The following is a 15746-nucleotide window of genomic DNA, read 5'->3' as shown; positions in this document are numbered from 1 at the left end:
TCATCCCACCCTCGCCCTCTCCCACAGAGTCCAAAAGTCCACTCTATACACCTGTGTCTCTTTTGCTGTCTCGCATACAGGGTTATCATTACCATCTTTCTAAATTCCATATGTATGTGTTAGTATACTGTATTGGTGTTTTTTCTTTCTGGCTTACTTCACTCTGCATAATCAGCTCCAGTTTCATCCACCTCATTAGAACTGATTCAAATGTATTCTTTTTAATGGCTGAGTAATACTCCATTGTGTATATGTACCACAGCTTTCTTATCCATTCATCTGCTGATGGACATCTAGGTTGTTTCCATGTCCTGGCTATTATAAACAGTGCTGCAATGAACATTGGGGTACATGTGTCTCTTTCAATTCTGACTTCCTCCATGTATATGCCCAGCAGTGGGATTGCTGGGTCATAAGGCAGTTCTATTTTCATTTTTTTAAGGAATCTCCACACTATTCTCCATAGTGTCTGTACTAGTTTGAATTCCCACCAACAGTGTAAGAGGGTTCCCTTTTCTCCATACCATCTCCAGCATTTATTGCTTGTAGACTTTTGGATCGCAGCCTTTAAGACATTTTCATTATGTTGGTTGCTTTCTTTCTCCAACGTCTCTTACTATATTTTTAGTCAAATCTGCTTTTCCATGAGCACTTTGTAATTTAACCTTCATTTATAATGCTGTCTTTTTCTTGAAGTTTATTTTGTGATTTTAGTCAACCCTAGTCACTGTAGATGGTGACTGCAGCCATGAAATTAAAAGATGCTTATTCCTTGGAAGAAAAGTTATGACCAACCTAGATAGCATATTTAAAAGCAGAGACATTACTTTAGCAACAAAGGTCCGTCTAGTCAAGGCTATGGTTTTTCCCCAGTGGTCATGTATGGATGTGAGAGTTGAACTGTGAAGAAAGCTGAGCACCAAAGAATTGATGCTTTTGAACTGTGGTGGTGGAGAAGACTCTTGAGAGTCCCTTGGACTGCAAGGAGATCCAACCAGTCCATCCTAAAGGAGATCAGTCCTGGGTGTTCTTTGGAAGGACTGATGCTGAAGCTGAAACTCCAGTACTTTGGCCACCTCATGTGAAGAGTTGACTCATTGGAAAAGACTCTGATGCTGGGAGAGATTTGGGGCAGGAGGCGAAGGGGACAACAGAGGATGAGATGGCTGGATGGCATCACCAACGTGATGGAGATGAGTTTGAGTGAACTCTTGGAGTTGGTGATGGACAGGGAGGCCTGGCGTGCTGTGATTCATGGGGTTACAAAGAGTCGGACATGACTGAGCGACTGAACTGAACTGAACTGAGTCATATCTTTAGTTTTATAATCATTTGTATTCTATTTCTAGTTTAAAATTTTTAATTTGGTGTGTACTTCATATCAGCCAAACCATGTTTGTTTAATTTATGTTAATATATTGAGTTGCAGCTTTATTCTATATCATAATAGGGGTTTTCATTAATATTTTGATTAGAATAATTTTGATGGTAACTTTTTTTCATCAATTTGTATGAGTGTTTTCTGCCATTTTGTTGTTATTGTTTAAGTTTCAGAAAGTTTTCTGGATCAGCAATAATAGATGAAATATGGAAAAATGGTAAGGAGTAGTTTGTTAGGTTCCTTATTTTAGCTGAACTCTTTTATTGATATAGAAAAATTTGATTTCTTTGTTAGACCCCATCTATTTGGAGTAGATTGATTCAGTTTCTGATTCTATAATCTAGTTTTTGTTTATATTGGACAATCAATAACTATTATTTGCTTTTTTATTTTCTTTCCCCACCAAATCTCTGATATATGCCATCCTCTTCCAAATTTCTTCCATCTGATCTAGAAACTTACCTTCTGAAAGTTACCAGCTCTGGGCCCATGTACTTTCAAGCTCCTCTCTTTTGAAGCAGAATCTTAATCCATAAGGGATCAGACCTGTTCCTACTTTTAGTATTTCTCACTAAGGGTGCGTGAGTGCTCAGCTGCTCAGTTGTGTCTTACTCTTTGAGACCCCATGGACTGCAGCCCATGAGGCTCCTCTGACCATGGAATTTTGCCAGGCAAGAATACTGGAGTAAGCTGCCATTTCCTATTCCAGGGGATCTGCCCAATCCAGGGGTAGAAACTTCTCCTTTATTGGCAGGCAGATTCTTTACCTCTGAGCAACCTAGAAAGCCCCTCACTAAGAATAGGACCAACTAATTCTTGAGGTTAAACTTATCTGAGTTGTATGACCACTATCACTAGAAATTTCTGTTTTGTATGATGCAAACCTGACTGAACACTGCCAGGTTGTCAGACATTATTGTTGGTTTCCAGTGCATATTCTTGTGCTTGCATATAAATATAAGTATTTACATTATTTTCTCTGCTTATACTGTATGTATGGGCTATGGGTGACTTTACTTACTCTCCTTCTAAAACTATATGGTTAGTGGAAATTTTACAGATATACATTGAGATACCTGGATTACATCAGTTATGCAGAGCAGCAGTAGAATAACTTCTAGAGTCATACAACTATTTTCCCCTTTATTTTATATTCACTTCAGGATCCCAAACTTACCTATTTCACATGCTTAGAAACACAGGAGATTTCCTTTATTGCTCTCATCACTTGTAAAATATCTGATTCTATGATTATACATACGTATTAATTTAGCATTCACTTTCAAAAGAGTTGGACATGACTGAGTGATGACACCTTCAAAAGACCACTAATCATTTCAACTAATTCTTTCATGACTCAGTGTATGCGTTAGTTCCCAGAATGTAATGGGCTCTGTAAAACTCAGGCTTTTGAACCAATTATCCATGTTTGAAAATGCTTCTAAGTGGGTTAAGTCAATGATACCTACCTCTAAAGAACTACATAGTTTTAAGTACCATCATCATTATCAAGCAATTAAATGAATCAAATGTAATGATATTGTAATGCAGGGAGTCAAAGTCTCCCAAAGTCAAAGAAGACAACAATTGTGTAGTGTACAGTTTGGTGTCAAACTGATTTTTTCAGATTAATTCTGGCACTTTTGAGGCTTTAAATTATACTGTCTCAGTTTAATTTTTATTGTAAAACAGATGTAATAATACTTAATTCATAAAGATTTGTCATATAAATGAGATAATGTATTAAAAACACAATATTAGGTAGAAAATATTCACTCAAAAAATTGGTTTGCACCTTCTTCCCTTGGGAGAAATTAAAATTCCACATAAAGGGACAGGGTGCTGCCATTGCTTTTCTGGTTCTAACTAGGTTTTAATTTACCCAAAGTGTTACTTTCTCTTACCCAAGAATTAGGGATTGCTGTGATCTAAGTGACATATTTATTAAGAATCCAAGAACATGGATATTGTGGCTATTTTCATCTTTAAGCCAGGGAAATGTGGTAAAGAAAGGATTTACTCCCAACTCCAGTCACTAGGGGAATTCCAGTTCTTGTGTTCTCTGTGAATTAAGTTTTTATTCACTGAAAATATATTTTCTAAAAGCTAATCATTACATGCACAAAGGTATAATACTTTAAATGCAGAAATTCTGAATTAAACAAACGTAATAGAACTGCTAGTGAGATTTATAGTACCCAATAACCATCTCAGAATATACTTCACAGATTGCTTCTTTATATTGCAAAATGAATAGGATTTTATATCTGAAGAAACAAATCTGCACATTAAAAAATCAATGTTCCTCATGATACACACTTAGTATTATATCAGGGAATACTACAGCTGGTGTAACCTAGTTAAAATAGTGTAATTTACTTGACTACATACATACTCTTTTTGGAGTCAAAACTGCCACTTTCACCATGTAAAGTGGAACAATGACCTTCCTGCTTTGGCAATCATCTAAAGTACTTTTTGCTCTACTCTCCCTCAAAACCCTGATGCATAATCCTCTCTCTTGCTACTTAAATACCTCTTAGGTTTGAAAAACAAAAGGGTTTCGAGAGAGTGAAGGAAAAGAGAGGTATAAAGCACATTCTGTCACAGACCCTTTACTAAAAAATCCTCAACGAGCAGAATGGATTGAAAAATTCAAGCATGACTAAAAAGTACATTCCCCACTAGTCAGTAGATTTTGCTTCCTATTTGTCACTGCCACCTTGGAGAGCGGTGAGCATTAATAATGCATGGGTGCTAGGAATGTATTAGCAACTAACCTTGCGAAGAAAATCAGCTGGGGACCCAGAAGAGCTGTAAAATGAAAGAGAGAGAGAAAAGAGAGAGAGACAAAAGGGCAGCGTGAATATACACACATGCTCTGACGTATTCTTCTTATTTATTAAAGAGATTTGGGGAGCAGTGTCAGTTGCGTAGGCAGCTATGTATCATTGTAAAAGAAGGGTAGAAATCCTTGGAATGGGGCCATAATTGAGTTCATTGATCAAATTCACAAATTCCTCCAGTTGAATCAGGATTATAACTGACTTTTATGTAACATAAAGGAATACCCCTGGGATATTAGTGCATTTATACATTTAGGCAAATATGAAGTTTTAGTAAACAATAGCTAGACACCTTTTTTAAAGACACACGAGCAAGTATTTTTCTTAAAGTGTTATGTGTAATTTGAAGTCTACTTTAGGATGTGGTATTTATTACAGACAGGTTTATTTTGATATGTGAATGCCAATTCTGACTTCAGAATCCCTACAGAACAAACAAGTGAATGAACATGCAGAGGCATATTAGATCAGAAGAGCAGGGTTGCTCATGTTTCAAAAGCAAGTTTTAATTTTATAAAAATTGCATTTATTTTCAAATTATTATTTTTCAATGATTTTAGATAGAAACCAGCTCAATTCCTTTGTGAAATTATGACTTGTATGTGAGGATGCCACTAATTGACTGCTTTGCCTTGAGAGTTCCGGGTTCAGATCTTGGAGACTTCACCCCAGAGAGTGCTCCATATTTTGTGTTTTGCACTTCACTTAAACCCCGCTCCCCCTTTTATATCTTCCAGTACCATGCCCAGCCCACAATAACTTGTAAATGTATAGAATAGGTTATAAAGGATGTTACATTATGTTTTGTAAAACATTTATATTTTAAGTCTACCTCCTTGAATCAAAATTAAGTTATGACACTGGGACTTGTATTTCTGTATCTAAAGATTTTGTACTTTAAAAACTGGGAAGGTTTTGTTACACATGAATATAGGTGAACATGAAATATTTTTTGTTTGCTAAAGGATGTTTAGTATCACTTTCTCCCCAAGTCCTAATTTCATTGCAAAAAATGTCAAACACACTGATAAGTGGGAATAATTTTCTGTGTATTTTAGTATATTTTATGTATTCAGCACATAGATTGTTACTATACTTGCTTTGTCACATGTCTAATCATCCTTTTTCCGTTAATATTTCAATCCATTTAAATACATACACATATATATATGTATTTATTTAAATAGGGGTATAGTTGCTTTACAATATTGTGTTAGTTTCTGCTATACAACAAAATGAATCAGCTATATGTATACATATATCCCCAACCTCTTGGACCTCCCTCCCTCCTTCACCCCTATCCTACTGGGTCACTATAGAGCAGTGAGCTGATCTCCATGTGCTTTATGGCAGCTTCCCACTGGCTATCTATTTTATACATGGTAGTGTATATAAGTCATTCCCAATCTCCCAGTTCATTCCATCAGGCCTTCCCTTCTCATGTCAATATGTCTGTTCTCTACATGTGCATGTCTCTTCCTGCCCTGAAAATAGGCTAATCAGTACCATTTTTCTAGATTCTACTTACATGTGTTATATGATATATATTTTGCTCTTCCTGATTTCTATCACTATAATTTTATATTTCAAAGTAAGTTGTAGATATTGCTACCTGCATGTGTATGTGCTCAGTTGCGTCTGACTCTGAGACTCAATGGGTTTTGGCCTGCCAGGCTCCCTGTCCATGAAATTCTCTAGGCAAGGATATGGGAGTGGGTTGCCATTTCCTACTCCAAGGGATCTTCATGACCCAGGGATCAAACCCAGGTCTCTTGTGTCTCCTGAATTAGTAGACAGATTCTTTACCACTGTACCACCTGGGAAGCCCAGATATTACTATATTTTCTCCTAAATACTTTGGCTGTCATATCATTAGCTACATTTCAATATTACTTTACATTTCTTTCATGTAAAATTTATGTACAATGAAATATTGAATCAGTTCAGTTCAGTGCAGTAGCTCAGTCATGTCCAACTCTGAGACCCCATGGACTGCAGCATGCCAGGCTTCTTGGTTCATCACAAACTCCTGGAGTGTGCTCAAATGCATGTCTATCAAGTTGGTGACGCCATCCAACCATCACAACCTCCGTCATCCCCTTCTCATTCCACCTTCTATCTTTCCCAGCATCTAGGTCTTTTCCAAGGAGTCAGTTTTTTGCATCAGGTCACCAAAGTATTGGAGTTCCAGCTTCAGCATGAACCTTTTGCTGTTGTTCAGTTGATCAGTTGTGTCCAACTCTTTGTGACCCCATCAACTGTAGCACTCCAGTCTGCCCTGTCCTACACCATTTCCCAGAGCTTGTTCAAACTTATGTCCATTGACTTGGTGATGCCACCCAACAATCTCATCCTCTGTCATCCCCTTCTCCTCCTGACTTCAATCTTTCCTAGTGTCATGGTCTTTTCTGATGAGTCGGATCTTCACATCAGGTGGCCAAAGTATTGGAATTTCAACTTCAGCATCAGTCCTTCCAATGAATATTCAGGACTGATTTCCAACAGGATAGAGAGATTGGATCTCCTGGTTGTCCAAGGGACTCTCAAGAGTCTTTCCAACACCACAGTTCAAAAGCTTCAGTTCTTTGGCACGCAGCTTTCTTTATAGTTCAACTCTCACATCCATACATGACTATCGGAAAAACCATAGCTTTGACTAGATGGACCTTTGTTGGCAAAGTAATGGCTCTGCTTTTTAATATGCTCTCTAGGTTGGTCATAGTTTTTCTTCCAAGGAGCCAGAATCTTTAATTTCATGACTCTAGTCACCATCTGCAGTGAATTTGGAGCCCCCAAAATAAAGTCTCTCATTGTTTCCATTGTTGCCCCATCTATTTGCCATGAAGTATTAGGCCGGTCCCATCACTTCATGGTAAATAGATGGGGAAACAGAGGAAACAGTGGCTGACTTTATTTTTGGGGCTCCAAAATCACTGCAGATGGTGACTGCAGCCATGAAATTAAAAGACTCTTGCTCCTTGGGAGGAAAGTTATGACCAACCTAGATGATAGCATATTCAAAAGCAGAGACATTACTTTACCAACAAAAGTTTGTCTAGTCAAGACTATGGTTTTTCCAGTAGTCATGTATGGATGTGAGAGTTGGACTATAAAGAAAGTTAAGCACTGAAGAATTGATGTTTTTGAACTCTGGTGTTGGAGAAGACTCTTGAGAGAGTCCCTTGGACTGCAAGGAGATCCAACCAGTCCATCCTAAAGATCAGTCCTGGGTGTTCATTGGAAAGACTGATGTTGAAGCTGAAACTCTAATACTTTGGTTGCCTGATGTGAAGAGCTGACTCATTTGAAAAGATCCTGATTCTGGGAAAGATTGAGGACAGGAGGAGAAGGGGACAACAGAGGATGAGATGGTTGGATGGCATCACCAACTCAACGGACATGGGTTTTGGTAGACTCTGGGAGCTGGTGATGGGCAGGGAGGCCTGGCATGCTGCAGTTCTTGGAGTCGCAAAGAATCGGACATGACTCGGTGAATGAACCGAACTGAAGTGAACTGATAGGCTCAGATGCTACGATCTTAGCTTTCTGAATGTTGAGTTTTAAGCCAAGTTTTTCACTCTCCCCTTTCACTTTCATCAAGAGGCTCTTTAATTCTTCACTTTCTGTGATAAGGGTGGTGTCATCTGTGTATCTGAGGTTATTGATATTTCTCCTCATAATCTTGATTCCAGCTTGTGCTTCATCCAGCCTGGCATTTCACATGATATATCTGGGTCTTGGAGTGAACACAGATATTTAAAACAATGAGTTCTGTCAAGTGCATACAACTGTTTAAACCAAATTTCTTTCAAGATATAGAATATTGTTATCATCAACTTATTCACTATTATTTTTAGCTCCCTGACACTTATATGGTTGAAGAAAAAGTAAACTGAAGACTACAGCTTGTATTTTTCCACATAAGTGTTTTTTCAAGATTTTGAAGTCTAGATTTTGGCATAATTTGATGATCACATGTTTCAGATATGGAAATTCTAAGAGAATTGCTTCACACATTCTCATATTCATTACAACCGTTCTCTTGATAATATCCTATTATTTTCCTAAGAGTTTTTGTTGAATTTAATTAAAATTTTACACATATTTCTTTAATCATTATCATTATTATTATTCCTTCACTTAATTTCTCATTTGTAAAGCATCCTAGAATAATTTTATTTTATTGTAGCATTCTTCCTCTCTGAAGCTCTTTTCTTCTTCCTTCTCTTACTCTAGTGTGCATGTATACATTTAAAGCAAATCTAATAAAATAATTCCTAAATTTGTCATGCTGTTTAAAACTCACATTATATATATAACAAGTTTTTTTACATGAAAGAAACAAATGATAAGGGAATGACTTCAGTCACATGTCCTTACAAATTAGTTGATAAATAGTCATTGAAACAAATTACAAATTTACTGTACAGAGTTTTGTTTTTAGATCATTTAAAGAGTTAGGAGTATGTCAAGGCTTATATGCAGAATACATCAAATGGAATGCTGAGCTGGATGAAGCACAAGCTGGAATCAAGAATACAGGGAGAAATATCAATAATCTCAGATATGCAGATGACACCACCCTTATAGTAGAAAGCAAAGAGGAAGTAAAGAGAATCTTGAAGAAAGTGAAAGAAGACAGTGAAAAAGCTGGCTTAAAACTCAACATTCAAAAAACAAAGACCATGGCATCCAGTCCTATCACTTCATGGCAAATAGATGTGGGCACAATGGAAACAATGATTATTTTCTTGGGCTCCAAAATCACTGCAGATGTTGACTGAAGCCATGAAATTAAAAACAACAGGAAACAAACAAACACTTGTTCCTTAGAAGAAAAGCTATGACAAACCTAGACAGTGTATTGTAAAGCAGAGACATTATTTTGCCAACAAAGATCTCTATAGTCAAAGCTATGGTTTTTCCAGTAGTCATGTATGGAATGAGAGAGTTGGACCATAAAGAAGGGTGAGTGCCAAAGGACTGATGCTCTTGAACTCTGGTGTTGGAGAAGATTCTTGAGAGACCTTGGACTGCAAAGAGATTAAATAGTCCATCCTGAGGGAAATCTGTCCTGAATATTCACTGGAAGGACTGATGCTGCAGCTGAACTCCAATACTTTGGTCACCTGATGTGAAGAACTGACTCATACAAAAAGATCCTGATGCGGGAAAAACTGAAGTTTGGAAAAGAGGATGACAGAGAATAAGATGGTTGGATGGCATCACCAACTGAGAGGACATGAGTTTGAGCAAGCTCTGGGAGACAGTGTAGGACAGGGAAACCTGGCACACTGCATTCCATGGAGTCTCAATGAGTTGGACACCACTGAGCCACTGAACAATAACAGCAATCAATTTGTACTGGCCATACATAGCAAAGACATCTCAAAAATAAACTTATTGAAATGAAAAAATGAAACACTTTTACATTTTAAATCACTTTGTTAATTGAAACCTTGCCCTGTCCAATTAATATTTTTCTCATCAGAAGTCTGACCTACCTTGAATTTTGAAGAATGTTTCTTCATTGTTTCTTATCTATACTCTTATTGCTAGATTTGTTATTTATTGTGAGTACTCCACTTTATTTTCTACCATGAAAAGACCTTACCAGTTTGGCAATCTTCATTCACTTTAGATTTGATAACTTGAAGTATCCATGACAAGTGTTTTCTGCAACCAGCCCTGTTCAATGACCTCTCTTTCATTCTGCAATCCTATAAGAGGGGAAACACTAAAGAGTAACCATAGGAGGGGTGTGGTAGCAGCAACATCCACTGTTGTTTCCTGAAGGTACATTCAATTCATTCAGGTCAAAAATTCATTCACTCTCATGTTACCTTGAACAGGTGCTCAAGGTAGGTGGGAAAAATGGAATAATAGGAACCAGGGGAAGATGACAGGACTTAACCCATTCCAAGAATATAATATTCTTTCATTGTTTTATTTTTAAAAATAATACACAATTTAATAACTAAAGTCACTTGCTTAAAAATGCTTATTGGTTTAAGCCCTCAAATTTTTGAAAAATATTCAAGGAGCAAGTGCAATGTTCTTCATTTATTGGATGCTTACTTAATTATGTCAACTGGTAAGGAAAGGAGGTTATCTATTTCTATGTCTGTCTGTCAGGAGACTACCATAATGGCTCTTGTTTCTAAAGACAAAAAAGAAGAGCAGAACCAGAATTTTTTATAATTAGAAATGAAAGGAAGAGCAATGAAGCATTTGGCTGCTTTTGTTGTTGAAATTTTGCTTAATAAAGTAGGAAAATATATGTAGGAGAAAGTATACATTTTCCTAAGTTAATAAGGCTGTTTTTCAACCAAAAATTATTGACCTTTCCTGAAAGCCTTAGTACACACATAGACACTCACACACACAAAGTATTGAGATATCTAATCCCTCATCACAAAACTTTTCATAGATGTAAATACTTTCTAACATTCACCCACAGAAACAAATGATCTTGATTAAAAATCATCAAAATGCACCCATTTATAGTAATTTCTTCTACATTACAAAACACGATTGAACTCATTTCACATGCTAGCAAAGTAATGCTCAAAATTCTCCAAGCTAGGCTTCAATGGTACGTGAACTGAGAACTTCCAGATGTTTAAGCTGAATTTAGAAAAGGCAAAGGAACCAGAGGTCAAAGTGCCAATATCTGTTGGATCATAGAAAAAGTAAGAGAATTCCAGAAAACATCTAATTCTGCTTTATTAAGACAGCTGAGCACCGAAGAATTCATGCTTTTGAACTGTGGTGCTGGAGAAGACACTTGAGAATCCCTTGAACTGCAAGGAGATCCAACCAGTCCATCCTAAAGGAGATCAGTCCTGGGTGTTCTTTGGAAGGACTGATGCCAAAGGTGAAACTCCAGTACTTTTGCCACCTCATGCAAAGAGTTGACTCATTGGAAAAAACTCTGATGCTGGGAGGGATTGGGGGCAGGAGAAGGGGATGACAGAGGATGACATGGCTGGATGGCATCACCGACTTGATGGACGTGAATTTGGATGAACTCTAGGAGTTGGTGAGGGATAGGGAGGCCTAGCGTGCTGCAGTTCATGGGGTCGCAAAGAGTTGGCCACAACTGAGCAACTGAACTGAACTGAACTGAACTATACCGAAGCCTTTGACTGTGTGGATCATAACAAACTGTGGAAAATTCTTAAAGAGATGAGAATACCAGACCACCTTACCTGCCTCCTGCAAAACCTGTATGCAGGTCAAGAAGCAGCAGTTAGAACCAGACATGGACTGGCTCAAAATTGGGAAGGGAGTACATCAAGGATGTATACTGTCACCCTGCTTATTTAACTTATATGCAGAGTACATCATGAAAAATTCCTACCTGGTGAAACACAAGCTGGAACCAAGATTATGAGGAGAAATAGCAACAATTTAAGATATGCAAATGACATCACCCTTATGGCAAAAAAGTGAAGAGGAACTAAAGAGCCTCTTGGTGAAGGTGAAAGGTGAAAGAGGAGAGTGAAAATGCTGACTTAAAACTCAACATTTGGGAAACAAAGATCATGGCCTCTAGTCCCATCACTTCATGGCAAATAGATGTGGAAACAATGGAAACAGTGACAGACTTTACTTGCTTAGCTCCAAAATCATTGCAGATGGTGACTGCAGCCATGAAATTAAAAGATACTTGCTCCTTGGAAGAAAAGCTATGACAAACCAAGACTGCACATTTAAAAGGAGAGACATTACATTGCCAACAAATGCCCATTTACTCCACTCAATGAAAATGAAAGAATTCATGATCATAGACTTTACTGCAAAAGTTCAGAACACAAAATATAACCAGATCTTCAAAATGTATGTTGCTACTGCTGCTTGGTGGGTTAGTCATGTCCGGCTCTTTGTGACCCCATGGACTGTAGCCACCAGTCCCCTCTGTCCATGGGGATTCTGCAGGTAAGAATACAGAAGTGGGCTGCCATTTCCTTCTCCAGGAGATCTTCAAAACTTATAGACAAGAAAAATGTTATTCATTAAAAAAAATAATTCATACTGGAATTGTAATTGTCATCAATGCCACTGAATACCAGAACGAAAAGGTACGATGCTTTCAAATTTTATACCCAGACAAACTGTCAATCAAGTTAAATAAAATAGTAAGATTTTCAAACATGCAATCTACAGAAAACTTATCTCATTTTTTTCATAGGGATAGATTTGAAGATAAATGGTAAAATAAAGGAATAACTTCCAAAAGAAGCACTTATATATTCCAGGAAACAATAACTTCAATTCTGCACATCTATGAAGGGAAGCATCACAGTGAAAGTTGAAAGTTATGTGACAAGTTAAAAAGTAAATCTTCCAGATGGAAGAAGGAGGATTATAGTTTTCAGGGAAAAAAATTTATTTTTAAAAAAGTTTCTTAAAGCATGAAAAATTCTGATTGAAACTTTATAAAAAATGGAGATCTGATAGAGTCAGATGTTAGACAAAAATAAAATTACAAATGCATTGAAAAATAAACATCCAAAGACAACATATAAGAAAATTATGATCTAAATTAAAAGCAAATTAAAATTATGTCCATAATAAATGTGAGTCCTCAATAAATATTTGAAAAATTAATAAATGCATGTATTTTGACAATGTAAAAGTACAGTAAATCCAAGAGAAGACAAAACATAACAAAAGGAAAGAAAAAAAGAAGGAATGTAGCAATGTGAATATCCTAATTTGCAAAATGTAGAGTTGCAAAATATTATTGAAAAAGGAAAAAAAATTGAGTTTAAATATATCACTTAAATAAAGCATCTGTCTGCAATGCAGGAGACCTGGGTTCAATCCCTGGGTCGGGAAGATCCCCTGGAGAAGGAAATGGCATCCCACTCCAGTACTCTTGCCTGGAAAATCCCATGGACAGAGGAACCTGGTAGGCTACAGTCCATGGGGTTGCAAAGACTTGGACACGACTGAGTGATGTCACTTTCAATAGAAAAATTTAAAACAGCAAAGTAATTCAAACACTGGAATAAGAAGGGAGAATAGTGAATGTAGGGTGAAGGCTCTTATTTCATATCAAGAAGTCAATAGATATTGCCTGGCAGACAGCTATGAATATACTTTCAAATATTATGAAGATACTTTACTGAAGAATTAAAATCAAAATTATTACAGTATGGTAAATGAAAGAAACGAGACACAAATTGTCAAATGTTGTGTGTTTCCATGTAATGAAATAACCAGAATAGATAAAGCTATAGAGACAAAGCATTGACTGGCTCTTGCCAGCGTTGGAGGGAAGGGCCAGTGAGGAGTGACCGTTTAGAGGGTATGAGCTTTCCTCTTAGAGTGATGAAAATTTTATGAAACTAAATAAAGATAGTGGAGGCACAACATTGTAAAAGAGCTAAATGCCAGTGAATTGCTTACTTTAAATGGAAAAATTTTATGTTATGTAAATTTCATCTCAATAAAGTTGTCAGCTTCTTAAAAAAAGCAAACCTAAAATCATAGGACTGAGATAGTAAGGAAAGAAACCAGAGCCTGTTCACTTTCATCATAAACTTGTATATACTATAGGCTATATTACCTTAAGCATGTATTATTTTGATAAATATACTTTTAAATTATTTTTAAATAACACAAATTCAGCCAGTATCAGACAAAATCTCTGTCTCTCTACAGAGAGCAGAGAAAATGGAACAGTAAAATGTTGTACAGTTTATTAGATTATAAATGGATGCAAATGTGCTTGAAACTTATTTTTTTTAACTTTCAGATGGTATAAATGGATTTCAGCTATTTGTTTCAATTATACACTTATGAAATTAAAGGAATGCATATATATTTCAGAATAGGATGATAAGCAATAAGAAATCTTCAAAAGGAGCATCAATGTACTTCTTTAATTCACCATAATCCTACTGTAATCTGCACTCAAAGCTTTGTCTGTTAATTATGAAGGGATATGAATCTTTCCATTTCCTTTATTCTTGCCTTTTAGTAGTGGCTTGGTAATATCTGCTAATGGGCTTTGTTGTCTGTTGAACTGAATTACTGCATTCCCTGCACAAGACTCTGCTAAATCATCTAAGATATTTCAGAAATTAACCTCCTTTATACATTAGAACTGGGGACAAAAGCATGAAAAGATTACCTCTGATGGAAAAGAAAAATCAATGTTTTCTAGCTTTTCAGGAATACAAAGCAATCTTAAGTTTCCCACTCATAATTATATTTATATTTAAAAGGCAATTTTTATGATTTTTAAAAGAAAAAGAATATTCCCTTCTCCCTCAGTCTTTACTACAGTTATTTTCTTTAAAAATAGAATTTTGCCTTCAAAAATGTCATTATGTAAACCTTTGAAAGTTCTAATTAAGTTACTTAGAGGTACATAGGGGAATATCATTTTTTTGAGAAAAAAGTTTTGTCTGCATTTATGATGGTGAAATCTTCTAAATACGCACATTTCAAAATTCTTAAGATTTGTAAGTGGAACTTAATGAAATGGAAACCTGGTTGTTAATTACACCCAGCTCAGCCAGAGAGTTCGTGGTACTGTCAACCTATTTGGTCATGGGTAGCTAAGCAACACAGCCAACTAACACCTTGGTGGAGGATATTTTCAGCTTCATTGCACATTTTTCATTTATCTATTGGAGATTGATTTGTTTTCATTTTGAGATTCCACTACTTACAATGAAAGGAATACCATTATACAAAAGGAAATATACAAATGGGGTTTTGTAAATATCATGATAATCTCCATGATTTGATACAAACAATATAAATATTGTTGGAAAGTAAATTGTACTTTTTTTTTTCAAAAAGGTGGAAATAATTTTAAGGCTTCAAAAATAATTTCATATCAATAAACAAGTTGAGTTATCTGTTCATGAGTGAAGACACCACTGACATATTCAAGTTACATAATTTAATTTTTTCTAAACTCAAACTAATATCCTAATGAGAAGTCCATGATTGCTTAATAAGTAGAATATGAGTTAAACACAAGGATTATGTTCTTTTGGTTAAAAGCATTTGGAGGGAGACGAGAAATATAGCAGTTGTCAAAAACCTTAAATAGAGTAGCAATGGGCAGGACACTTTTGGAGTAGTTAATTGCATTTTCAGTCCCTTGTGTTCCTGTGCTGAACCTGGAAGAGAGCTGATGGTCACAAAGCACACTGACTATATCATGTCATGCCCATCCATTTCCAGTAGTCATGATGGAGACTTTCTCTCCTTAAGGTAACCTGCCATTTACATGTCATTGATAGGAAACTGCATGGCTTAGAGAGAAAAACACAACCAACTAAATAAACAAACATGATATCTAGAATCAACAACACTGTAAAGTCCAAAAACTAGTGAAACAACTATTATCTGTGTTCCTGAATCAGATACTTACTTTCGTACATAAAATACCTAACACTCACTAGGTCATTTGAATATGGTCCAGTTTTGCTCCTACCCTTTGTGACTAGACACAATGATTAAGTACTGATAATGATTTAGACATGTGTCAT

Source organism: Capricornis sumatraensis, chromosome 3, assembly GCF_032405125.1.
Source record: "Capricornis sumatraensis isolate serow.1 chromosome 3, serow.2, whole genome shotgun sequence".
Taxonomy (NCBI): Eukaryota; Metazoa; Chordata; class Mammalia; order Artiodactyla; family Bovidae; genus Capricornis; species Capricornis sumatraensis.
This window is presented reverse-complemented; position numbering follows the sequence as displayed.